This window comes from Camelus bactrianus, chromosome 10, assembly GCF_048773025.1.
Source record: "Camelus bactrianus isolate YW-2024 breed Bactrian camel chromosome 10, ASM4877302v1, whole genome shotgun sequence".
In the NCBI taxonomy this organism is placed as follows: domain Eukaryota; kingdom Metazoa; phylum Chordata; class Mammalia; order Artiodactyla; family Camelidae; genus Camelus; species Camelus bactrianus.
The window spans coordinates 72,229,373-72,256,030 of record NC_133548.1 but is presented as its reverse complement, the minus strand read 5'-3'; the positions used below and the strand labels follow the sequence as shown (position 1 = coordinate 72,256,030).

The 26,658-nt window shown below is 44.4% G+C and overlaps 1 long non-coding RNA gene across 1 annotated transcript in view; it reads right to left on the bottom strand.

Moving 5' to 3' along the window:
* Positions 1-14,364: 14,364 nt before the first annotated feature.
* LOC105068438 (uncharacterized) overlaps positions 14,365-26,658 on the bottom strand; it is a 28,342-nt gene continuing 16,048 nt past the window's right edge. The window contains exons 3-6 of the long non-coding RNA XR_006724648.2: positions 24,978-25,163; positions 22,319-22,543; positions 14,794-14,993; positions 14,365-14,489 (exon numbers count right to left, since the gene is read on the bottom strand). This is a non-coding gene — a long non-coding RNA (uncharacterized LOC105068438). The remainder of the gene's footprint in view (positions 14,490-14,793; positions 14,994-22,318; positions 22,544-24,977; positions 25,164-26,658) is intronic.

Below are 26,658 nucleotides of genomic sequence, written 5' to 3'. Positions count from 1 at the left end.
GGGTTTTACCCTGTCTGCGTCAGTCTGGGTGTGTTTCTCTGGGGAGAGGAATCAATGATTCCATATGGTCCCCAGAATAGACCAAGAACTGTCACTCAGAGGCTCTGCTCATCCCAATATGGCCCAACAGCCCTGGGAATCCCAAACTAACTCCACACTATTGGTATCAAAGCTGTGGGCTGGGACAGATAAACCCTGAGTCTGAACCCTCGGCCCAACAGGCTTCCCTTCCCTCACCCACAGCCTTTTCTGCCTTAAGAAGGAGCCTCCCAAAACAGAAACAGACTCACTGACAGAAAACTAATTTATGGTTACCAGAGGGAGAAAGGGGCAGGAAGGGACAAATTGGGAGTTTGAGATTTGCAGATACTAACTACTATATACAAAATAGACAAATTTCTACTGTACAGCACAGGGAACTATATTCAATATGTTGTAGTAACCTATAATGAAAAAACATTAAGGTCAATATATGTACATACATGTATGACTAAAACATTACACTGCAAACTGACACAACATTGTAAACTGACTATACTTTTAAAAAAGGAAAATATGGGGGAGGATGGGGGAGGATATCACTCAGTGCTAGAGTATGTGCCTGGCATGCACGAGGTCCTGGGTTCCATCTCCAGTACTGCAACTAAATATATATATAAACAAACAAGCAGACCTGATTGCCTCTCTCTACCAAAACAAACAAACAAACAAAACAAAACACAAATTAAACAAAATAGCTAAACTTGTTGTTAGCCCAGGAAATTTATATTCAGTATCTTGTAGTAACCCATAATGAAAAACAATATGAAAAGGAATATATATATATGCATAACTGAATCACTAGGCTGTAAACCAGAAATTAACACATTAAAAAACTGACTATATTTCAAAATTAAATTAAAATTTTTAAAAAAAGCAGCCTCACTGGGACAGCCAGGGACAAAGGAGGCCAAAACCCATCACAGAAAGGGCACTGCATCACATTCTCAAAGCCAGGAGAAATGGCTATTTTCTCTAGGGTAGGAAAACAGAAACTTGGGAGGAACGGCGGGGAGTGGCTGTGTGCCATCCTGTCTGTGTCAGTGCCCTCTTCCACCCTGACTCCCATCAGCTACCTTGGGAGCTAAGGAAGCTAAGGATGGGTTCTCCGTGACGGGGTCCACTCAGGAAGCACCTCACTTGGCGTGTGGATTTTAAAGGTTCCTTTTACTTAAAGGTGCTCATGTCGTCCTTGAGCTCACTTTCCAGGGGCTTTTGGTAACAAATGGAGCTGCAAGGCCCAGGTGGTAAGAAGAGCATGGTGCATGCCCGGGCCCCCCAGGACCACCTGCCGGGTGCCTTTCCACAGCCATCGTGGCACCAGATGCCCAGGGCAGCCTTGAGACTATGAGCCCCTGTGCACTATGGGAGACAAGTGAGGTACAGGTGAGGCCACTGCTAAGTCTACTCAGCCCAGAATTCACACAAGGCAGCAGGAAAGGCAGGGCTCCACTCACGGCGGAGGGTCTGCCCTGCATCTCAAATAGGAGAGGTACCAACCACGGACCCACCACAGGACACGGGGTGGCCACAGGTGGCTTCCCTAACACAGAGCTAAGGCAGTGGACAGAGACCCATAAAATGCCCTCCAAAGTAGGACCCTAGGGTCAAATATACTAAAGAAACACCGCTTGGTAATACGTCTTTCTTAGATAGGTGCAATGAAGATTAGCTTATTCAAGGCTCTGAGAAATCCTACAGCCAACCAGCTTAACTCAGAGCTTCCCAAACTTACTTGGCCAACAGCTGAATCTTTGCTGGTGCAGAATGACCATCAACATTCCTGGAAACACTGTCTTCCCTGAGGCACATCACCTGCCTGATCTCACTGTACTGACAGTAACTCTAGGAGGTGAGTGTGATTATTACCCCATTAGACAGATGAAGACCATGAGGATCCAGAAGAACGTGCACTCAAGGACAGGGATTTAGACTCTACCTTTAGAAGAGAGGTGTGCAAAAGAGTTTCCCTTCATATTTTAAAACTACTCCATCCCCTCTCCCTTGGTTGCACCTCTTGAACTCTGAGTTGGAGGCTACTTCCTTCCAGCTTTTCATCCCTTGACATAAGCAATTTCCTCATCCAAAAAGCCAGTTGGAATTTGTCACTTGCAGCCAAAGGATTTCTTACAGACACAGATTTTTAAACAGATTTTTATGACACAATGTGACAAGTGCCTAAATCAACATATTCAGTTTTCTGCTGAGACAGCAAAAAAGAGAAAACAGCATGGTACTGGCATAAAAACAGACAGACGGATCTATGGAACAGAATAGAGAGCCCAGAAATAAATCCACAGACCTATGGTCAATTAACCTTTGACAAAGAAGACAAGAATATACAGTAGAGAAAAGACACTCTCTTCAGCAAATGGTGTTGGGTAAAATGGACAGCAGCATGTAAATCAATGAACTTAGAATACTCCCTCACCCCATACACAAAAATAAACTCAAAATGGCTTAAAGACTTAAATATATTTAAGACAAGACATGATAAATCTCCTAGAAGAAAATAAGGGCAAAAGATGACATAAATGTTAGCAACATTCTCCTAGGGCAGTCTACCCAGGCAATGGAAGTAAGAGCAAAAATAAACAAATGGGATGTAGTTAAACTCGTAAGTATTGCACAGCAAAATGAAACAACAACTTATAGAATGGGAGAAAATATTTGCAAATGATGTGACTGACAAAGGCTTAATTTCCAGAATACATAAACAGCTCATACAACTTTAAAAAAACCCAATCCAAAAATGAGCAAAGCATTTAAACAAGCCATTCTCCAATGAAGACAAACAAATGGTCAATAGGCAGATGAAAAAATGCTCAATTATCAAATGAAATGCAAATCAAAACTATAATGAGGTATCACCTGACACCAGGCAAAATGGCCATCACTCGAAAGTTTATGAATGATAAATGCTGGAGAGGGTGTGGAGAAAAGGAAACCCTCCTACAGTGCTAGTGAGAATGTAGTTTGGTGCAGCCATTATGGAAAACAGTATGGAAACTTAAAAACTAAAAATAGACTTATCATATGACCCAGCAATCCCACTCCTGGATATATGTCCGGAGGGAACGCTAATGTGAAAAGATACCTGCACCCCAATGTTCATAGTACATTGTCACTATATAGAACAGCCAAGACATGGAAGCAACCTAAATGTAGCAACAGATGACTGGATAGAGCAGATGTGGTGTATTTACACAATGGAATACTACTCTGTCATGAAAAAGAATAAAATAATGTCATTTGCAGCAACATGGAAGGACCTAGAGATCATCATTCTAAATCGAGTCAGAAAAAGAAAGGAATGTACCATATATCACTCACATGTGGAATCTTAAAAAAAAAAAGGGGGATGGGGCACTGAACTCTTCTACAAAACAGATTCACAGGACATGCCACAGGGGAGATGAGAGCGGGTCCACCTGCTCCCCCAGGGCAGACCCCCTGCCTACACTGCCGCTGCCTTCCTGCTGCTGCTGCCCCAACAGCACCATGCCCACCTCCTGGGAGCCAACTTACCTGGAAATGTGTCCTGTGAACCTGGGGCAACAGTGGGAAGAGGGGTGCTGCCCCCGACAAGCTGGTCTATTTGCCCCCATCTCCCCTGGGGCATGGCCTTGGGGCAGCCTCTGCTGCTCCAGCTTCACTGGAGGCACCTCTCCAGGCCAGCCCGCTCCCGGGAGGCGGCCGCGGTGAGGTCACGGGGTGGTGGCAGTGGGTTAGGGGGGCTGCCCTGTGCAAGCCTGTAGATTTACTTCAGTCTCCCCCGTGGCCTGTCTCGGGGCGGCCTCTTCTGCCCCAGATTCGCGGGATGCACGTCTTGGGAACTGGGATGCAGGCGCAGTGCAGTGAGGATGCGAGGGCTGCAGCATCGACGATGACGACAACGGCAGGGAGGAAGGCAGCCCGAGAGACAGTCGACTTGCTCCCATCTTCCCTGCAGCCTGGCCTGGGGGCGGCCTCTGCTGCCCCAGCTTCCAGGAGGGCACGTCTCCCTGTCAGTCTGCTGCCCGGGGGAGGGCATGGTGCGCTCAGGGGATGGCGGCAGGGGGTGCAGGAGGAATGCTCCTGTGACCCTGTCCATTTGCTCTCCTCTCCCCAGCGGCCTGGCCTGGGGGCGGCTTCTGCTGCCCCAGGTTCACGGGACTCGGCTTACATGTCAGTCTGCTCAAGTGAGGCCAGGGCTGTGAGGTCAGGGGGCTACGGTGGAGGTAGAGGCGGCGGGGAGGGGGCTGCCCTGGGAGAGCCAGTCGACTTGCTCCCCTCTCCCTGGCGGCGGGCCACCCCAGCTTCGCAGAGTGCACTCCTCCCAGTCAGCCTGCTCCTGGGAGGCGGGCGCGCTGTGCTCAGGGGGTGGCAGCGGCGGTGGCGGGATTGGGGCTGCCCCGTGCTAACCTGGGGATTTGCTCCTATTTCCTGCTGCAGCCGCCCCAGCACAGACTTCACGCCTGCCTCCCAGAACAGGCTGACCTGTAACCTGTGTCCGGCGATCCTAGGGAAGTAGAGGCCAGCACCAGGCCAGGCCGCAGGGGAGATGGGAGCAAAATGACCAAAGCGGAGCGTCCGGGACAGGCCCCCTGCCCCCCGACCCTCGATCACACCGCGCAGGCCTCCTAAGAGAAAGATATTGCAAGACATGCGTCCCACAAAGCGGGGGAAGCAGATGCCGCCCCCAAGCCAGGCCTTGGGAGACGAGAACAAATTCAGGGGCTCACATAGGGCAGCCCCCCTCTCACCGTGGCTGCCGCTGCCCGCTGACCTCACCGCACAAGGTTCCCGGGAGCTGGCTGACCTGGGGATGTGCCTCCAGCGAACATGGGGCAACAGAGGCTGCCCCTAGGCCAGACCACAGGGAGTTGGGCGCAAATCCTCCTGCTCACACATGGCAGCACCTCTTATCCCACCTCCACAGCTGCCACAGCTTTCATCCTCCCCATGGCTCCGTAACTGGATCGCACAGGCCCCTAGGGAGCAGGCTGACCTAAAGACGGACCTGGGGCAGCAGAGGCAGCCCCCAGGCCAGGCGGCGGGGGAGAGGGGAGCAAGTGACTGGCTCCCAAGGGGTAGTCCCCCTCCCCTCACTGCCACCTCCAAGGCTACCGCCTCTGCCATCTTCCCAATCCACTGACCGCACTGCACCCATGGTCTTACTAAAGTGGGTATACAGGGAACATATCTCAACAGTATAAAAGCTATTCATGACAAACCTACAGTCTTCATAATACTCTAACAAGAGGGCTGAAAGCCTTTCCACTATAATCTGGAAAAAGACAAGGATGCCCACTCTCACCACTTCTATCCAATACAGTATTGGAGTTCCCAGCCACAGCAATTAAAGGAGAAAAAGAAAGAAAACGGATCCAAATTGGAAGAGAAGAGGTAAAACTCATTATATGTGGATGACATGACACTATATATAGAAAACCCTAAAGGCTCCACACAAAAACTATTAAAGCTACTACTCATCAAGGCAGCAGGACACATCAACATACAGAAATCAGTGGCATTTCTTTACACGAAAGTAATAGTCCCTTTTAAAATTGCATTCAAAATATAAAACATTTAGGAATAAATCTGACCAAGGACATGAAAGAATTATATGCAAAGAATTACAAAACACTGACTAAGGAAACGAAAGAGGACTTAAAGGAATGGAAGGATATCCCATGTTCTTGTTCTGAAAGAATTAATATTGTTAAAATGGCCATACTGCCCAAAGCAATTTATAGATTTAATGCGATCCCTATCAAATCACGCAGGACATTTTTCACAAAACTACAAGTAACCCTAAAATTTATATGGAACCACAAAAGACCGAGAATTACCAAAGCATTACTGAAGAAAAAGAATGAAGCTGGAGGAATAACCCTCCCAGTCTTCAGGCAATACTACAGAGCAATGGTATTGGTACAAAACAGACATATGGATCAATGGAACAGAATAGAGAGCCTAGAAATAAACCCACAAACTTTTGGTCAATTAAACTTTGATGAAGGAGGCAAGAACATACAATGGAGTAAAGACAGTCTCCTCAGCAAATAACGTGGGGAAAACTGGACAGCTGCATGTAAATCAATGAAGTTAGAACACTCCCTCACACCCATACACAAAAATAAATTCAAATGGCTTAAAGATTTAAATATAAGACAAGACACTATAAACCTCTTAGAAGAAAGAATAGGCAAAACTTTTCTGACATACATCTCAGCAATGTTCCCCTAGGACAGTCTACCCAAGCAATAGAAAAAAAGCAAAAATAAACAAATGGGACCTAATTGAACTCATAAGCATTTACACAGCAAAGGAAACCATAAGCAAAACACACAAACTACAAAAATGGGAGAAAATATTTGCAAAAGATGAGACTGACACGGGCTTAATTCCCAGAATATATAAATGGCTCATACAACTTAATAACAAAAAACAAACCACCTAATCCAAAAATGGGCAGAACTAAACAAGTAATTCTCCAATGAAGACATACAAATGGCCATTAGGCACATGAAAAAATGTTCAATATCACTAATTATCAGGGAATTGCAAATCAAAACTACAATCAGGTTTCATTTCACACCAGTCAGAATGGCCATCATTCAAAAGTCCACAAGAGGGTGTGAAGAGAGAACCCTCCTACACTGCTGGTGGGAATGCAGTTTGGTGCAGCCACTGTGGAAAACAGTATGGAGATTCCTCAAAAGACTAAAAATAGACCTATCATATGACCCAGCAATTCCATTCCTGGGCATATTTCCAGAGGGACCCTTAATTTAAAAAGATACATGCACCCCAATGTTCATAGCAGCATTATTGACAATAGCCAAGACATGGAAACAACCTAAATGTCCACTGACAGATGATTGGATAAAGAAGTTGCAGTATATTTACAAATGGGATACTACTCAGCCATAAAAAATAGTAAAATAATGCCATTTGCAGCAATAAGATGGACCTGATGAATGTCATTCTAAGTGAAGTAAGTCAGGAAGAGAAAGAAAAATACCATATATATGTGGAATCTAAAAAAAAAAAGAAAAAAGACAAACTTATGTACAGAATAGAAACAGACTCACAGACATAGAAAACAAACTTATGGTTACCAGTGGGGGGAAGAGGGGGAAGGGATAAATTGGGTGTTCAACATTTCCAGATACCGACTACTATGCATAGAATAGACAAAGTTTATACTGTATAGCACAGGGAAATATATTCAATATGCTATAGTAACTTATGTTTAAAAAGTATGAAAATGAGTATATATGGTCCTATATAACTGAGTGTTGTGCTGTACATGAGAAATGGACACAACACTGTAAACTGACTATACTTCAATAAAAATTTTTTTAAAAACCAAAAGACAAAAAAAAACAAAAAATTAAAAAATAAAAAGAATATTATCAAGCCAAAAGAAAGTACTGATACAGGCTACAAAATGGATGAACCTTGAAAACATTACACTAAGTGAATAAGCCAGACACAAAAGGACAAATGCTGCCCTTTTAGGTGAAGGGTATCTAAGCGTTCATTGTGCAACTCCTGTAAATTTTCCAGAGGTTTGAAGTCTTTCAAAATACAGTGTATTATTATACATTAAAAAAACATAAAATGATTCCTCATAGGAGGGCTTTAAGGATTAAACCCAGACATGCCTGTAAAGCTCTTGGAACAACACTCTGCACATCCACAGTCAGTCAGCGCTTTCACTGCCACTCAGAGGGTGGCACCAGGGCTGGGGAGGGGTGGCGCCAGGGCTGGGGAGAACTGCCTCCACTCTCTCCCCGACAAGCAGGGGGGCCTAGGCTCTAGCAGGCACCATGCTCGGCACAGTGACCGTGAACCTGGGTCAGACACAGCCCCCGCTCCAGACGGCCTGCCTTACCCAACTTTCTCATACAAATGGCTGCATGTAATATAAACATGCTACAAAGATGTACTGTACAACACAGGGAATACAGCCAATATTTTACAATAACTGCAAATGGAGCACATTAAAAATTGTGAATCTATTGTACATCTGAAATTTATATAATACTGTAAATCAACTATACCTTTACAGAAAATTAAAAAATAATTTTAAAATGTCATCACTTTAATATTCAACTGTTTTTAAATAACTAGCAGCTTAGGATGTATAAAAGCAGTTAAGTGTGATACAGTCTGTTTACACATTTATTTTCAGCGTCCTGCTAAAAGAGAAATTAAACAATTTTTTAAACAAAATTTAACCACCATAGACAACAAAAAGACAAAAGTGAGAGTGAAGAGAAAATGGGGATTCAATACTTAAATGAAACCAGGGGGAGGTAAAGCCATAAAAATGCATGCCACGAAGTCGGGGTAAGTGTTAAAGGCCAACTAGAGATCCAGCTCTAAGATTCTTGGCAGCTGAAGCAAAAAGAAAAAGATGATTGGGTGGGTGGTACAGCCCAGTGGCAGAGTGCGTGCTTAGCGTGCACGGGGTCCTGGGTTCAAGCCCCAGGGCCTCCACTAACAAATAAATAATCCTAATTACCTACCCCTCCAAACAAGAAAGAGAAGTTAAATTTAAATACTTAAAAAAAAAGAAACAGAAGAAACAGAAGATGAGTGACAGGAGCTGTAATGCCTGGGAGATAAATCTGCAGCAGCTACTGGCAGGTGCACAGGTCCCACATGGGAAAACCTGAAACATCTTTCTCACCACCCAGTGCCATCCTCAGGCCCACCCCACCCTCCCCGTTAAATGCAAGGAGCAGGTGTATGTGGCTCGAGCTTCAGCCAGGCCTTTGCTCTCCCTGTCATCACAGGACTGGGCTGCAAAGGTAGCTCTGAGGCCCCAGCTAAGGGACAGAGGCAGCCCCCAGGGTTGGGCTTGGCGGGCAGCCCCTCCCCCAGCAGGGGCCCTCGGGTCTGCCCGGTTCTCTGTTGTGGTGACTTCCCACCCAGAGAGCGTTCTCCCGAGGCCTGTCCTCACAAAACCCTTCTCTCCTAATACGTCGTATCACAGTCCTCTTGTTCAACCAAGAAGTTTTCAGCCCCCTCTTTTTCCTTCCCCAGTTAAGAACCTGACTTTCCTGCCTTCCCATCCCACCTCTTCTTTCTTTGTGAGAACTCTGCACTCCCCACACAGCATCCTGAACGCAGGTGCCTTGCTGGCTGGGACTGAGATGTTTCAGTCTCACAGAGCCTGCGTCCTTTCAATTTCCTCTTTCTACCTTAAAATAGCCTTTCCTGAGTCTCCCACCCCTCTGATTCTGAACTTGACAAAGTGCTGAGGTTACAGTCACTATGTGCATACCCCCCAGGTTTTGACTAGGTTTCCTTCACAAGATCTTCATCAAGGAGCTGCATCAAGAAGTTTAAAGAGGCTATTCTTACATCTGAGCGGAGGAGCCTGCAAAAAACTTAAATGGCTTTGAAGAGAGTTAACCGGGGACAGAGAGGTCGCAGATCCTCGTCAACAATGTCATGAGGCAAAATGTCTTCAACGGCTCAGAGTGGCTTCTGAACACAGGGTCAGCAGGGAGGAGGTGCCAGGCAGTGAGTGCGGTGATGACACTGGTCCCAGGGTATGCTCCCCCAGCTGGGGAAGCATTGGGCTTTTTTCTAGTTTTCCAAACAATTCCTTACTACAGTTTTCCCTTATTGTCACATACCATTTCCTACGAATTAAGAAAATCAATGTCAGTCATTTGAGCCACTTGGGGGAAGCTACATGATGCCATTCACAGAGCTGGGACATAAGAGCCACACCAGTCTAGGTTTAAAGACCAGTGGGGGTGTTTCCAAGGTAATCACAGGCATGCAGCAAACTCCCCAGCTTTAGTTACCTCATCTCAAAGGTGGGGCCAATAAAACTACCAAGCAAAGTGCATGATGCTTATGGCCAACATGTTTACCAGGTAAGTGCCCGTGACAGCTGCCGCTTAACGGGGAAAGAGTATGATCAACGATGCCCAGTCTACCTGGTCACACGCGCCCTGCCTTCCTGCCTTGGTGCAGGAGCAGAGCTTGTTTAGCTGAAATGAATGCCCCCAGAGCAGCCCCAACAGGAAAGCTCCCAGCTCTGCACGGCGAGGCCTGTTCCTTTCCTGCTCAGAGCTGATCACAGTTTGCAGTCATCTGTTTTTGTTTATCTCTTTAGTACCTGCCTCCCCTCCGGAGTTTTTGCTCAAGCAGCACAGGGCCAGTGTGTCTTGCTGCCTGCTGGATATTCTGGCCTGGGAGACAGCCGACTCTGCATCTGGCTCTGGTGCTGAACAGAGAGGGCAGAAAGCCCAGAGGCCCATGCTGAACCGAGGCCCCTGCACCCGAAATTATGGTCTGACTTTGGGCAAATTACAGAGTCTTCTTTACCCTGAGGTTCCTCATCTGTCCATGAAAATAACTGCCCATGGCACACAGAGTTACAAGGATTAAAGGAAATCACCGAATTCACAACCTAGCCAAGGGGCTACCACTGCGTCCTCAACAGACACATGCTGCCTTTACGGCTCTGACACACGCCAAGCAGGGCGGACGCACACAGTGAACACTGCTAAGTGCCAAACAATGTGTCAAGTGCTTCACGTGTGTTATAATACTGTTTACAACTTACAACAAACCCAGGAAGAAGCGAGTATTATCACACCCATTTTACAGATTCACCAACAGGCTGAGGGAGGTTACATTCTAGTCCAAGGTCCTAAGGTGAGAAAATGGCGATTTAAATCTGAAGCTGGGGTGCCCAGGCCTGGGCTCCATCTCTCTCCCATCCCCCTGACCACTTGCCTGTGAAACCCACCTGTCCAATACACAAGTTTGCAGCCGGCCAGCTCTTAAATGCAATGTGTGCCACCGTTTGTCAATGCTGGTTAATTACCATCAACTGCTCTCTGAAACTGCTACAGAAAAGACAGGTGGACCCACATCCCTGCCCACAAAGAAGAGGAATTCTGCCTTGCCTTCCCTGTGATGTGCAGAAACTCTTCCCTACACCACCAAATCCAAATGTATGCTTCATCCGTGTTTATGTTTGCACAAGGCTTATTAAAGCACAAGATACCTGCAATAATTCCATGTCAGTTTCTTTCCAAGTTTCCAGATTAGCCCAAATCAGACCCAGAACAGACACAACTCATCAATTCCACAATGGAACACACTGAATCAAGAACCAAAAGCATGTCATAGTCCAGAAAAACTATGGGTCCCTCTTTGTTCCTGTCATTTATAACATCCCACCAGAACTCATTACTTTGCTGTCTGCTCATCTGGCAACCAAACTCGGAGAAGAGTTAATTCAGCAGAGTGCCATGCTGGGGAGAACACCCCACAGCAGCACTGTGGGCTGCCTGCCCTCCCACACGCTCTGAGGACCCCAAGTGTCCTCCGTGGAGACCAGGCCAACAGAGCTGTTCTCAGCAGCTGCAAAGTCCCACACATTAAATAAAAGCATTTTATTTTATACGATATGTTACATATACACCCATCTCTGAAAACAGGTCTGCCAGGAGCCCAAATCTTAAACATTCATCTGCAAAGGCAATTCCGGTCACCAAGGGAAAGCAAGTCTTAAGACAATGCCAAGTCCTCCAAAGCCCTCTCCACAACCATCAGCCAAACTGCCTGCAGGTCTGCAGCTGCAGGCGACTACATGTCTGTTTTTAAAGCAGCCCCCGCCTGCCCTCAGGCGCTACAGATGTCCCTCTACGCCCTCCCATCTCAGGACAAGAGTAGCCGCTGTAGAACCTTGCAGGGCAGCACTGACAGGACTGGACACCGAGGATCAGAGCTAAACTAAGCCTTCTGATGACATGAGCTTATCATTGTTACTTTACAGGTGAAGATATATATAGACAGAGGTGGGGTGATCTTGCTCAAGGTCACGCAGCTAGTAAGTGGCAAAGTCCGTAACTCTGCTCCTCCTCTCCGGCGTGACGCCCCAGCTGGGATGCCCACAGGGTTCTCTCGTGCCCGCCTGACCAGTCCTTTCCTGTCACTCATGACCCACCACAGGGTCTGTCCCTAGCCTGCCTTTTCACCATCTTTTCCCTCCAGTTTCTCAGGAACAAGGTTGCTCGGGCCACTGTATGACTTCCGGCTCACCGAACCCTCCGTGCTCAGGCTGGTCTTGCCTGCGCATCTGGCCCCTGCTCAGAGGATATTCTGCCCCTGCAGGTGGATGTTTCCACTCTCCGCAGGGACACCCCCTCAGGGGAGCCCTCCTCTCACCCTCAGCATGGCAGGTGTCCCAGGCCACATCCCGAGCTGCCCCATTAGGACTGCGTGTGCCCAGGTCTGCTAATCAGACCAGCAGCCTCAGAGCCAGGGATTATGCCCGGGTCACCCTGCAAACCTACTGCCCGCCTCACAGCCCCCAGCCAGTAGGTCTCCTGGAAGTCACAGTAAGTGCCCCACCCAATCCAGAAGTCTGTTCACGTGCCAGCACCGCTGACGGCTGCTTTCCACCCTTTGCTCAGTTTCGCAGAAAACAGCAGCTTCCACTGTGCAGCGGGGGGTTTTCTTCTGCTGTCTATCCTTACTGGAAACGTCAAGGGAAACCAAAAGGCCTTTTCTCAACCCTCTCCTGATGACACCTTCCCACCCACAATACTCACACGCTCAAGAGCTTTGCGTCCACATGGTTTTGTTTCCCTTACGCTAAGTGGCTCAAAACACCGTGGGATTCTTTCTCTTTTGAGGGTTTTTGTTTGTACTCAGTTTATCGGCTTTACTCTGTTTTTGTCTCTCTCTTCAGTGTCCCTGGCAGTTGCCACTTCTCACTCCCTACAGCAGCCTCCCTCCCAACATCTAGTCTAGGAAATCAGCTGTGACGAGGGGCCCGGGGGCAGTCACAGAAGATGGAACTAAGGCACAGAGAGGCTGCATAATTTGCCTGAGAAGATTGGCTTCAAGCCCCAACAGTGTGTGTCATGTCTCTCTGTTTAACTCTTATGCTAAACTAGTTACCTTTTTATAGATTACGGTTACAAACAGATGAGGTATCAAAATGACATACAAGGACACACATCAACTCTAAGGTGTTCATTAATTCCACTATGTTGCTTCTATTTATTTTATTTCTATTTAAAAAATTAAGAACCTCTGCAGTCAATATAGCAAAATGTTAATGGGTTTAAATCCAGAAGGCAGAGGCGTGAGTGTCGTACTACTCATACTTTTTTGTATGTTCACAAGACAAAATGATTTGAAAGTCTCTCTTCCCTCCCCCTACTCACCACTGGCTCTCACCTGAGCTCCCAGACCACACATCTAACAGTCTTTCATTTTACCCACAGCTGAACTCATCACTTTTCCCCCAGAACTCCCTCTGCAGCTTTCCCTCCTAAGAGCACAGTATTTACCTCATTAATCCACCCAAAAAACCTAGGCCTTACTCCATCCTACCCTCACAGACATCATTCATTCTTTCATTTTACCATCTAAATATGCCTTCAATCTGTTCGCTTTTTCCCACTGACCATCCCACCACTCAGGTGGAAGCCACCAACACTGCCCACCTGGACTCACGAGTCTCCCAAGTGGTCCCCCACCACTGTCCCCTACTTGAGACAAATAGGATTGTGTCCCTCCCGTGCTTTTAAGACCTTTCTTTTCAAATCCACTGTTCTTAGAAGAAACTTCAAGTTCTTCACCTGGTGAAGGTCTTTGCCATGAAACTGTCAGCTCAGGGAGGGCAGGACCCGCCCTCTCCCCTCGGTATGACCCTCTGGCACAGCGCCAGCTCGGGAGGACCTGCTGAGCTACACCGGCCTGTATTCTAACCCTGGTCTTGTGTTCTTAGCAAACTGCCTCACTTATCTATACAAATCCAAGGTAGGTTAGAAAGATTTTAGATGTTGAGCTAGACTATCGATTTGGGGATTTTGCACTAGCAACCTGCAAGTACGTGTTCTAATGATTCTGTCTTCTTAAAACCACACCCAGATTTAAGCAGTATTTGTGGAATGCCTTCAGAGTAAAAGGAACTATACTTTCACAGACTTCATGCTTTATAACACGAACGACCCGCACAGGGTCACAAATGGAACCACCTCGCAAGTGACAGAAGACAGGTGAGAGGCACAAAGCAACAGGTTGCAAAGCTGGTGAGAGCAAAGTTGTTTCTCCAACCCCCCCAAAAAATCCTGAAAGAACCGAAAATTCTGAAATTTGAAAGTAAAAGACTATCATATAAGGAAATAAAATAAATAACCCTCTTCATCAGGGTTTCAAGATCTGACTCCAGAGTTTTTAGCAGGCCATACTGAATCCTAGCACAGAATAATCAGATGGACTAGTGGTGAGTAAGTTCCAGGAAAACTGCAGTAATTCCTCCACTTGCAAGAGGACACACACTCACCTGTTGAAGGTGAATGGCAACCGCATTCTGGAGAAATTCGGAAGCTTGCAGGCTCTGCTTCTGGATGGCGAGGACACAGACGGCTTGGATGCATGCTTCTAACTCATTCACCGGCATTCCTACACTGCAAGAGAAAAAAGAGGCCCTCAGTCAAGAGCAGAGATGTTCCTGTCGTGTCTCACAGGCTGTGCCTCGGGGACTCAGTGCCCTGCAGCAGCCCGGCCCCAGGCGAGGACCCGCAGTGTGGCACCCCCCCAAGCAGGAGGGGCACTGTGCTTGAGAAAGCCCATCCCCGATGGGGCAAGAGGGGCTGGTAGGGTTGAGTGAACCTATAAATGCCCACAGAAATACACCTGTGTTCATTCAAGTGATACAACCAACAGTAGCAGGCTATTTTACACAACTTCAATTGTCAGTGGAAATTTTACCTTTCCTTTCCACTTGTCCCCTGCACTCTGAGACAGGCTTGGGTTCTCTCACACGGGCACCTCTGATGCAGTAGTTGTGAAGTCATTTTACTTTGCTGTGAAAGTCCTCACTCCCCGTGTCACTGTGTCTGTCCTCTCTTAACCCAGTTGGATGTCTTCCTGGATCTCTCCCTGAGTTCCTTGGTCCTGCTCCTCAGATCCTGAGATAAAGAACAAGTGAAGGCACATGACTAGAAAAGGCACCGTGGACTTGACCGAAGTCCTCAGTGACCCCCTGGGTGAGTGCTGCCCACCCCTTGCCTTCAGTTCTCAAGGATGTGACCAAGGTGACATCCAGCCAGGAGAGAGCCCCGGCTAACTAAAAGCTGTGTGGCTTGGGTGCGGGAACAGGTGCAGGAGCTGGATCCGGAGCCAGGCCCTCCCCACCCCTGCTGTCCTCGCCCCCAAGGCCCCACTGCAAAGCCCTCAGGCTCCCTGTTTTTCTGCCCTTCTCTTCTACTCCAAAAACCCTTCTCCTTTTTCCCCTAAAATTATCCCCAGCTGGAGTGATTTTTCAATCACAGTACCTGAAAAAATTTCCTGCAGCTGAGAAAGTGGTCTCCAGAGGTCAATGCCCATATGCTGGTGCCTGAAGAGAGCCCCTGGCTAGGGGGACCCTCACCAACACTAACGGGGCATCAGGCATGTTGCAGGGTTGACCACCCCCAACAAGAGTTTGCTGAGACCCCAAGGCCCGCACAGCATCCCTGCTCACAAAAACGCAGTCAGCCCACTTACCGGTTATTAAGACGCAAAAATACAAAACTGCTCTTGTTTCTTACTGAAATTATTTATGAGGTAGAAAAAGAAATTGTAATAGGAAAGAACAAATCTGACTCCTGTCAGGTCTGTTCCTTTGGCTTTAACCCTGTGCTGTTTTCTAGGCTTAGCCTTGCTGGTTCTGCACCTTTTGTAAAACAATGTTGCCTTTAGCCTGAAATAGACAGGAGAGCCTATTCTCAAGGCTCTGACCTTTAAGGATATTGACACTTGTGCACTTAGATAAATGTAACAACTTGCAGAATAGCAAATAACATTTCTTTTGTTGGAGGTTTTACGGGGGCACCATGACCTGACCCACAGGGACAGCTGCATGAACAAACAATTCCTACAGCAAGTTTGTACCAACCAACCACACCCCCTCCCCTTTTTAATATAAAAGGACCCCGAATTCTGACTTGGAGAAAATGATTCTCCAGGACATCAGTCTGCCATCTTCTGGGTCTGCCGGCTTTCCAAATAAAGTCACTATTCCTTGCCCCAGCACCTCATCTCCTGATTTACTGGCCTGTCATGTGGCAAGCAAACCATGCTTAGACTCGGTAACAAAATGACTGCATTGGAGGTAGTATGTCTTCACTGTTTCCTCGTTTCCAATATGTAAACATGCACATCATCTATGATCTGGTGCAAATAATTCATCAAAAACAACCACAAAAAGAAACTATTCTTACTTAACTATCAACACTGAAGTCAAAAATCTTATGAATTTTATATACTGTTTAACAACAAAACCAAAAAACCTAACACAGGGACTTGATTCCATGGAAATAAAATTATTTCTACTCCTTCAAAACTTTTTCTTTTCTATTGTTTTGTTTTGCTTACTGAAAAGAAAATAAAAGTCAAATAATTTTATTTCACGTACTTTGGTTCTAGCTACATATTTTAAATATTACAGAGATTTAAACTGCAATGAGAAAATTGTTCATATATTACTATAAAGATACATAATCAATGGGGATTAGGAAAGGAATGGACATTTACTAAAAACCCACTGCACACCCAGTCTTTTACAGCATATCCTGTGATATAAGCTTTATGATCCAGGGGGCCCCACCCCCATTCTCACTGCCGAGTCCCTCAGTAATCAACTACCCAGGCACCAGCACAGAACCATGCGATCAGCATTTTAGGAACAAATGAGAGGATTGGCTCATTCAATTCTAAAACTCACGTCTGCCTGATTCTAAACACTAAGGTGGGAATCCCATTCCACTGGGGAGGGTCCAGCAGCACAGCCTATGACCCTATCTTTGTTCAGATCTAGCCTTAGACAGCCTGAGACAGCACCTCATACCTATGGAACTTGAGGGCAAATGATAATAGGAATTTTATATCCAGTAGTTTCTTAGGTCTCATTTATAAAGTGTCAGCAGGTCAGCAGAAAAACTCTGGGAAATATGAGCGGGTCCAGAGCTTTTTGCTGATTAGAAACTCAATCTATCAGGATAGAGTGACCTTCCCATGAGAGGCCACATGGATATAAACTAAAGGCAGTTGAGCAATGAAAACTAGCAAGACCCTGGAACTCAAGCAAGAAGGGCCCCTGCAATCCCCTACCCAGTTGCCTCTTCATCCGCGTGGACACGATGACAGAAGACCCAGGTTCTAGTCCAAGTTACACCATCATGGATTCTCACCCATAAAAAGTTATGGCCCTATGCTGTCTTAAGTTCCTTCCAACTCAAATATGATGACACCAATATCTCAGAATATCTATGTCTCCACTTCCTCTCTTCTACTAGGAGATTTCTTTGGCCACAGCAGAAATCCAATAAAAAACCACGCATGAAGCCAGGCAAAAGTCTGCTTAAGAGGCTTTGCTCTCACGCTCAGTGAATGAAAACTCAGAAAAGGTGGTCCTTCTCCCTCAGCAAGTGGGAGGTAGCCTGGTTTGTGTGTGTGTGTGTGTAAATCAAATACAATCAAGTCTGGGATGTGTACAGATATTGTTTATGTCACTGTCATTTCATGGGGATGAGCCAACCTTAAAACCAATTTGAATCAAGTGTTCTGAGAAAGTCTCGGGCTCTTTTGGTGGAGGAGGTAGAAGGGGAAAGGAAAGGAGGAAAGAGGTAAATGAAGCAAAGAAATAAGACTACTGCTAGGGAAAGGCAAGACGTTAATTTTGTTCCTATTTGCATCACATACAAATTAGGAACTGACTTTCCCCCAGTGTCCTGTCGAGCACTGAATTGCAGAAGAAGAAACAAGAGCTCATTTCTTACTGAGCAGTACAAATGAGCCTGTCTCTGTACGTGGCATTTTATAGACACAAATCATTTACCTGATTAAAACACTAGCAGCAGGCCGTAATTCCCCTATTTTGAGAGACAAGAAAACAGGAGTTCAAAGAGGCCATATAACCTGACAAAAGTCAGAGGATCAGTGAACAGGAGAGGATGGATTCAAACTCAGCTCCAGCTGCAGAGTCTGCTCTTCCCACTCCCAGGCCTGGAAAGCCCTTAACACACAGGCTGCCCACTCCCCCGCTGTGCTCCTGCCATCGAGCACTTCCCACGGCGATGGTCTCCAGTTCTCACCGACAGGGTGCTCTGTGCAGCCAGTGACCTTGATCAGGCTGGACCAGTGAAGTGGCATCTGCCTGCCACGCCCACTGGGCTTCACCTTAAAGGCAGGAGAGCTGGCCTTCAAGTGCATTCAAAGCCAGCCCTGGTCTAACAACCTCTTTCAGGGCTTTTCCTATCCAAAGGCAGCCACAAACCTGCTCAGTCTGTACAGAAGCCGCACCCCCTCTCTCCAGCTGTCTCCCTGTCTGTGCTGCTTAGCTACGATCAGTTTGACCATCTTGGAACCAAATTTTTAAAAACAGAAAAGGGCTCTGGGAAAAGTACTTAATTCTTACAATTTTTAAATGACCAGTTACAAAATGAGTATTTACAAAACCAGTCTGCCTTTCTATGTGTCAGTTTTAAGCAGTTAAAAAGTATAACAGCAAAAAATTCTCACTTACAAAATTAACAAAAACAATAACCTGGAATAAATTCAAAAACAATGCCCATGTTCTAAATGGAGAAAACTACAGGACTGCACTAAGGGGTAAAAATCAGAGGTGTCAATGTAGCGACAGCAACACACTGCTTGGAGGAGAGCAGTTCTGTAGAGATGTAAGTTCTCCCAAAAGTAATTCAAAACTTACTAAAAATTCCCATGACAACTCCAATCTGATTTTTTTTAACTTAAAATATTTTAGAATTATTCGGGAATAATAAAGTCATAATACTAGCCAAGAAAATTTGGGATGGAAGAAAAAAAAAAGAGGAAAAAAGAATCACACTGTTACATATTAAATAAATGTTTATAATACGTAAGATACAGTGCTGGAGTAAGAAAGGATAGATTGACAGGAACCATGAGCTCAGAAAGAGGCTCTAGTACATGTAAGTACTTAGTACAGGTGGGATTTCAATTCAGAGAGAAAGTATGAATTTAATAAATTGTGCTGGGACACTCAGAGAATCACCTGGAAAAAATAAATTCTATTCCTACCATAATGACCACAAGATAAATTAGATAATGATGTAAGAATTAAAAAATACTAGTAGCAGCAAATACAACTCTTTGCTCATATTAACTCAACTTAACCTCCTATCACAAGTACTATTATCATCTCCACTTTAGAGAATACAAAAGCCTACAGAAAAGAATTTTATTCCATTTAAGAAGGTATTTCTAAGAATAAAGCCAAGGATAAAACCCATATGGAAAAGATTTACTATATTAAGAATATTTTTAGCCACAACCAAAATGAAAAACCTCATGACAAAATGAAAGGCAAGCAATGTCAAGAAAAAGCTCTGTGGTGCATGTAAAACAATGAAGCTATAACACTCCCTTACACCATACATAAAAATCAACTCAAAATGGATCAAAGACTTAAACATAAAACAAGATACAATAAACCTCCTAGAGGAAAATATAGGCAAAACATTATCTGACATACATCTCAAAAATTTTATCCTAGAAGAAATAAAATCAAGAACAAACAAATGGGACCTAATGAAACTTATAAGCTTCTACACAGCAAAGGAAACCATAAGTAAAACAAAAAGACAACCTACAGAATGGGAGAAAATTTTTACAAATGAAACTGACAAAGGCTTGATCTCCAGAATATATAAGCAGCTCATACAACTCAATAAGAAGAAAATAAATAACCCAATCCAAAAGTGGGCAGAAGACCTAAACAAGCAATTCTCCAAGGAAGAAATACAAATGACCGATAGACACATGAAAAAATGCTCAATATCACTAATTATCAGAGAAATGCAAATCAAAACTACAATGAGGTATCACCTCACACCAGTCAGAATGGCCATCATTCAAAAGTTCACAAATAACAAATGCTGGAGAGGCTGTGGAGAAAAGGGAACCCTCCTACACTGCTGGTGGGAATGTAGTTTGGTGCAGCCACTGTGGAAAACAGTGTGGAGATTCCTCAAAAGACTAGGAATAAATTTACCATACAACCCAGGAATCCCACTGCTGGGCTTATATCCAGAAAGAACCCTACTTCAGGATGACACCTACACCCCATTGTTCATAGCAGCATTATTTACAACAGCCAAGACATGGAAACAGCCTAAATGTCCATCAACAGGTGACTAGATAAAGATGTGGTATATTTATACAATGGAATACTACTCAGCCATAAGAACTGACAACATAACACCATTTGCAGCAACATGGATGCTCCTGGAGAATGTCATTCTAAGTGAAGCAAGCCAGAAAGAGAAAGAAAAATACCATATGAGATTGCTCATATGTGGAATCTAAAAAAAAAAAAAAAAAAAAAAAGACAAAAAAAGCATAAATACAGAACAGAAATAGACTCATAGACATAGAATACAGACTTGTGGTTGCCAAGGGGGTGGGGAGTGGGAAGAGATACACTGGGATTTCAAAATTGTAGAACAGATAAACAAGATTGTATTGTATAGCACAGGGAAATATATACAAGATCTTATGGTAGCTCACAGAGAAAGGAATGTGACAATGAATGTATATATGTTCATGTATAATTTAAAAATTGTGCTCTACACTGGAATTTGACACATTGTAAAATGATTATAAATCAGTAAAAAAAAAGAAAAAAGAAAAAGCTCTGTGATACATGTCGATGACAGACAAGAAGCTAATGTTCATAACATACAAAGAGCTGTCACAAAGCAACAAGATGCTCCCTCACCTAAATGTGTGCGAAGGACAAAAAGGACCATTCATTTTAAAAAAGGCAAATGGCTAACAAGAGAAAAATGCTCAATACCTCGCTGGTCATCAAATGCAAACTAAAACAATGAAAACGTACTTTTGCTCATCATACTGGCAAATATTTTAAATGGATCTACTATCTAGTGTCCATCTGTGGGAGAACAAGCTGTGAGTGACCTTTTTGGATGACATGTGAATGGCTATGTAAACTCTGAAAAACGTACATACACACTGACTCAACTCCACTTCTAGGAACTGTTTCCTTAAAAAAAAAAAAAAAACAGTCCAAAAAGATGTACCCATCAGGGCATTTACACAGCACTGTTTAAAATGGCAGGAAGAAAAGCTGAAGTGAAATTATATCCAGCGATAAGAGAATTGGTTACATAAGTAAATCTACATCTTTTCATTCCCCACTGGAGAAGAAATTTCTAGAGTCACTTGAAAGGAACCTGTGATGAGTGTAAATGTCACATCCAGGGACTAAATTTCCAGAAGGCTTAACTAAAGAAATACTCATACAAGATCACAGGAGTGTCTATACAGAAGGATGTCCGTCAAATATCCTTTCTGACGGTGGAAAATGGAGAAAACCTAAGTGCCCACCATTAAGACAATGATGCAGTAAATCACGGCAAGCTGCGGGCTCTGAGAGAGCCGGTGTTTCGGCATGTTCCAGGGCCTTGTCCACAGCACTCTCCCACCAAAGGTGTCCGTGCACAAGAGGCCACACCCGCACATCAGGAGACCCTTCCACTCTATCTGAAAGGACCAGGCAGGTCTGGAGTGGGAGGACATCTATGATATATCACTGAGTGAAGAAAGCGAGCTGCAGAAAAACATACAGTATGGTCTCATCTTTCAATAAAGCATATATACACACGCGTATACATAGATTTCTCATATATATGTGTATATATGCATTTGTCATGGGCATAAGGGTCATGGAATATATACACCACATTGTCAACAGCTTTTAGTCTCAGGAAATAAGGGGACGGGAGGCAGGGCCTTTCGCTTTTCCCTTGATACCACTCTTCGGTACCACCGCAGTTCTCTTTGCAGTATTTCAGCTAAGTATACTTGGAATTTAAAAATTTATTTAACTCTTAAGTAAAAAGAATGATGCCTCCACAAGACAGAATGCTATACTGGTCATTAAAAATCATGCCAGGGGAGACTAAATATCGTAGAAAAACACGTAACAAGCCAAATGGAATTGGAGGTCTCCACACAGTAAACAGGCACAGAGTCCTCGCTGGTTTATATAACAGAGGTGATACACACTGAGGAAAAGAACCAAAGATAAATGTTAAAATGTTAATTATTATCTCTGAGTAGCGGGGCCAGGATAGCCTCTTTTGCCCCTTTTTTCAGACTTATTAAATTAAATGCACATTATTTTTCATCTGAAAAAAGCATTTTTAGGTGTGTAGTACCACGCATTGGAGGATAATACATGAGTACTTACAGAAACAAGTCACTAGGAGACACTGTAGCGGCGTCACACAATGTAGAATGGGCGATCCTGATTAACACCGCGCAGCTATGTAAGGACCCACAAAGTGAGGGCACCCGCTGTCACAGGGCGTGGCCCCCTTCTATTTGTCAGTTGTGTCTTCAGGGCTGAGGCAGTTCTGAGCACGGCCAGTGTCAGTGCTGGTGTCTGGATTGATGACACTGGAGGTGAGGGCGCCTGCAAACAGACAGGAAGAACAGAAATCATCCTCTGCCTTTTCTTTTTCTGTGTTACTTTAAAAGAGAGGCACAAATAAGATAAACTCTGTATCTTCCCTACTGAAATTTCAGTAATGAAACCGTTTAAAGTCTCCACAGCTTATTTTCTGCCTATAACTGTCTTTTCAACAAAGCATCATATTTATTAAATGTTAATCAACTCAGTTAATTAACTCCCTGTTGAAACCTTCTATTAAAGAACATGAAATGCACTACGTGAAAGCACCAGGCCTGCAGTGACCAGCTCAGCTGTCTTGACGGCAGTGCAGTCACCCCCACCATCCCGTGGCCCTGAGCTCCTGGTGCTGGTAAGAGAGCACGCTGCCGCCTCAGATGGAGAGGAACTGTGAAAGCATTTTCTGAAATCTACAGCACTGACAAAACATGACTGACAAATCCCAGGCTCCTTTGAGGCTGTCATTTCTGTTTCTTGTCAGCCCCCGTCAATGAGCAGAACCACCCCATTCCCGAGCCATGGGACTCTCGTGGGAAGGAGTTTTGGAGAAATTTCCAGGTATAGAATGTAACCAACTATACGTAGAACTCTGACAAAAGAAAAGATGAAATACTGATTTTGGAAGACACTCAAAATATTCTCCTAAGCCTTAGTAGCTGGAAAGGCTGGGCTTCTCCTAAGCCACTTATTTATTTCACAGCCAGTGAGCATCTCCCACAAACCCTGTTTCCCTGTGTCTGCTGGGAGCCTCAGGCACATTCTTGCTGTCGATCTTGCAAGTCACAGGGCAGAGGCATGTGTCTCACACCTGCAACCCTCACACAGGCTCGCCTCCTAGCCTCACCATCTGAACTTGGCCCCGTTTTCTCACCTGCTTATTTGGTATCTGTTATTCTGTAAGCTGCCTGGAATGCTTTTTGAAACAAGTCACAAGAATGGGTGGGTAGATAAATGGACAGATGGACAGGTGAGAGATGGGCAGAGAGACGGTGACTCCAAGAAAAGGGGAACAAAGAAAATTTCCTATGCAAAACCCTCCTCTAATCAGGGAAGAAAACCACCACGGAGACGTTTGAAGAGGCAGGTGGCTTAGGGCTGTTTCCTGGATTCTATGAAAAGTCACACCAAGAGATGAGAGGGCAGAACTATAAATAATAAAAGAAAAAAAGCATGCATGCTTGAAAAAAAATATACATTATATACTTTGTAAAGAGTAGATTCAAATCAGCAAGGCCCAACAACACAATCCCATCTCCAAACCACAAGGCACCCCTTTGGAGCACTGAGAGTCTACACGGGGCGGTCATAAAGCCATCACCGCAAAAGCTATGCTATCCTGCACTTACAAGGAACAAGGAGCTGTGCTCGGGCTGCCCACGCGCGTCATTTACACCCCACAGCACCTCTATGCGGGAGGGACGCCTAGCGAGCCCGTCTCTGCAGGACAGAAAACAAGTCCAGGAGAGGCTAAGTAGACCTGCTAGTTCTCCAGCTCACAGGACTGGTCACTCCAGATGGAGACTTGAACTCGGACCCAGGTTTGTAACCACAGTACTACTGTGCTTTGTGTGCTTTTTCATGTGTATTAATACATTTGTGAAAGGATATTTAATAAATGATCAGTTGTCTTTATCTCATTAGCTCACAATTAGTGTTTATACTGTTGGAACTGTACTCTTTTCCCTTGGGGAAAGGAACGGGTCAGAATGAGGTGGGGCTCCATTCTTTATCTGATACCTCATCTCATCCACGTCCTCAACCAGGGAGAAGGAGCAAATGTTCTCTCCATCTTTTAAAGAGAGGGCTCCACTGATGGTGACTTACTCAACTCCAAAACCAAGGCTGGGGGAAGGGCACATGCAGCAACCAGAGCAGTATCACCTGTAGGAAGGCGAAAAGAGCTCACAGGAGAGCTCAGGGGGTCAGCCTGATCTAATTTCAATCGATAAAAGAATAACACACTCTAAAAATGCTAGCATGCAATGGATTTGTTCTTTCTTGACATCTAGCAAGTTTCCACAGCCCACATGTAACATTATCATGAACCAGTGAAAGGAAGAGTCTACAGACAAGAAAAATCAACACCACAGGCAGGCTGAAACCCAGGCTGGAGAAAAGAAAGAGAAAGGGTATAGTTAAGAAGAAGTGGGGAAAGGCTGGAAAAAAGACATCATTGCAAGGGCTCTCAAGCATCATCCAACAATCATATAACCATTCATTTGAGAGAGTTACTGAGGTCCTATTTTGTGAAAGATTGTACAGAGGGCAAAGCAAGAGTGCAGCGACCATGGTGGCAGCAAGGGGTGGCGCTCAAATACAAGTAACTTCTGACCCCAGTACCTTGCACACTTGTCCTCAGTATAAAGGCAAAAACAAAGTGTAAAATAATACTCTGTAAACTCAAAGCATTGTTGAAAACAATTAAAGACCTAAATACCTGGACAGACACACCACGCACGTTCCTGGATCAGAAGACAATGCTCTTGAGATGTCAGTGCTCCCCAGAGTAATCCGTATATTCAACGTGGTCTCGATCACAATCCCAGCGGGCTCCTCTGCAGAATCTGACTAGCTGCTGCTACAATTCATATGGGAATTCGAGGGTCTCAGCAACCAAAACGTACTTGAAAAAATAGAACAACGTGAGAGGACTTGGAATTCTCAATTTCAAAACTTACAACTTTATCTCTAGGTGAGGAGATTACAGGTCATTTTTAACTTATTTATTGTGTTTATCCTTATTTCCTAAATTCTCCACAATGAATGTAACTTTTACAATAAGAAAAATAAAAGGTAAGGTATCTTTTAAAACATGCACACTGATGCATTCATTGGAAGAAATTTTTTTAACTATAAAGAGGTAAACAAATGCCTAGTGAAAAAGGACTACTTAAAAACATGAATGCATTTACATTTTCCATACAATGAAAACTGAAAAGCACAAACACATCAAGTTTCTAGGGAGACTGGTGCAACATATTAATAGTTATTTTCAAAAATTCTAATTGAACAATGAAAACCCAAGAAAGGGAAAATCGTGATTGACAGTCAACTTCAAACACATGGAGAGCAAAGGCCTAGAAACCCCAATCCCTGTAGCTCTGCTATTAACTCAGTAAGAGAGGAGATTCCTCACTGAGGGGACAGTGGGATCCCATGCATAAGGCAGGATACACAGTGCAAACTGCACTAGACATGGGGGTGATTTTTTAAAAGAATTCTGAAGTTAGAACACTGCTGAAAAACTATAAAAACACTCAAACAGATCAAATCACACACACATATATAATATATAAATACATGAAGTCTGCTCCCATGTTGCAAAGAAATACAAGCGAACTGTTCATTTATAGGCCCTGATTGCTTTATCCCAGGTAGAATATTTTAACGAAAACAAATAATCAATAATGCACTTCTCTTGTCAAATATAGTTGGTAAGTTAGTCTGCTATGTAACCATAATGTGTCTAAGATAGACCTAAAATTAGTGAAAATATCTTTGTATGGTTTCTTGAACTCTCCTCAAAATTCCAAGCTTAATTTTAAAATAGATCTGAGCAGGATTTCTATATTATCTTTCCCCTTGTGAAATGAACAACAGAGTCTGTTGCCAAAATTCTGTCCTTACAATGACTCACGAGCACCGTATTCTAACTAAACTGCTGGACAGCAAGGCACTATCCAGACACTGTGACCAAACAAATGAAACACAAGGAAGACAGTGACTCTATTCTGGAGGGCTTATATCTGTGTCAACACCGGGGTTTTTATTTGATTGGTTAGCAAAATAAAATCAATCAATTTCTTCTTTGAGCATTCTGTAAGTCATGACTCTGTTTTTAGTGTCATGAGCAGGGAAGAGTTAAGCATGACTTGATTAGGTCAATTAGCAACAACCATCACTGGAGGGTGAGTAATAAAGAAGTTAACTGACAGCAGTGCTTCTGCCTACATGAGGCCTAAAATAAACCTACACTGCGTTCTACAAGGAAAATGAGGAGATGAGATCCCCAATGAGAAAAAAAAACAAGAAATCAAAAAAGTAAAGGCTTTTTCATTAATAACCCCGGGAAGGAGTAGAGTGTGGTGGTGACAAGCACAGACGCTGGGGACAAACAT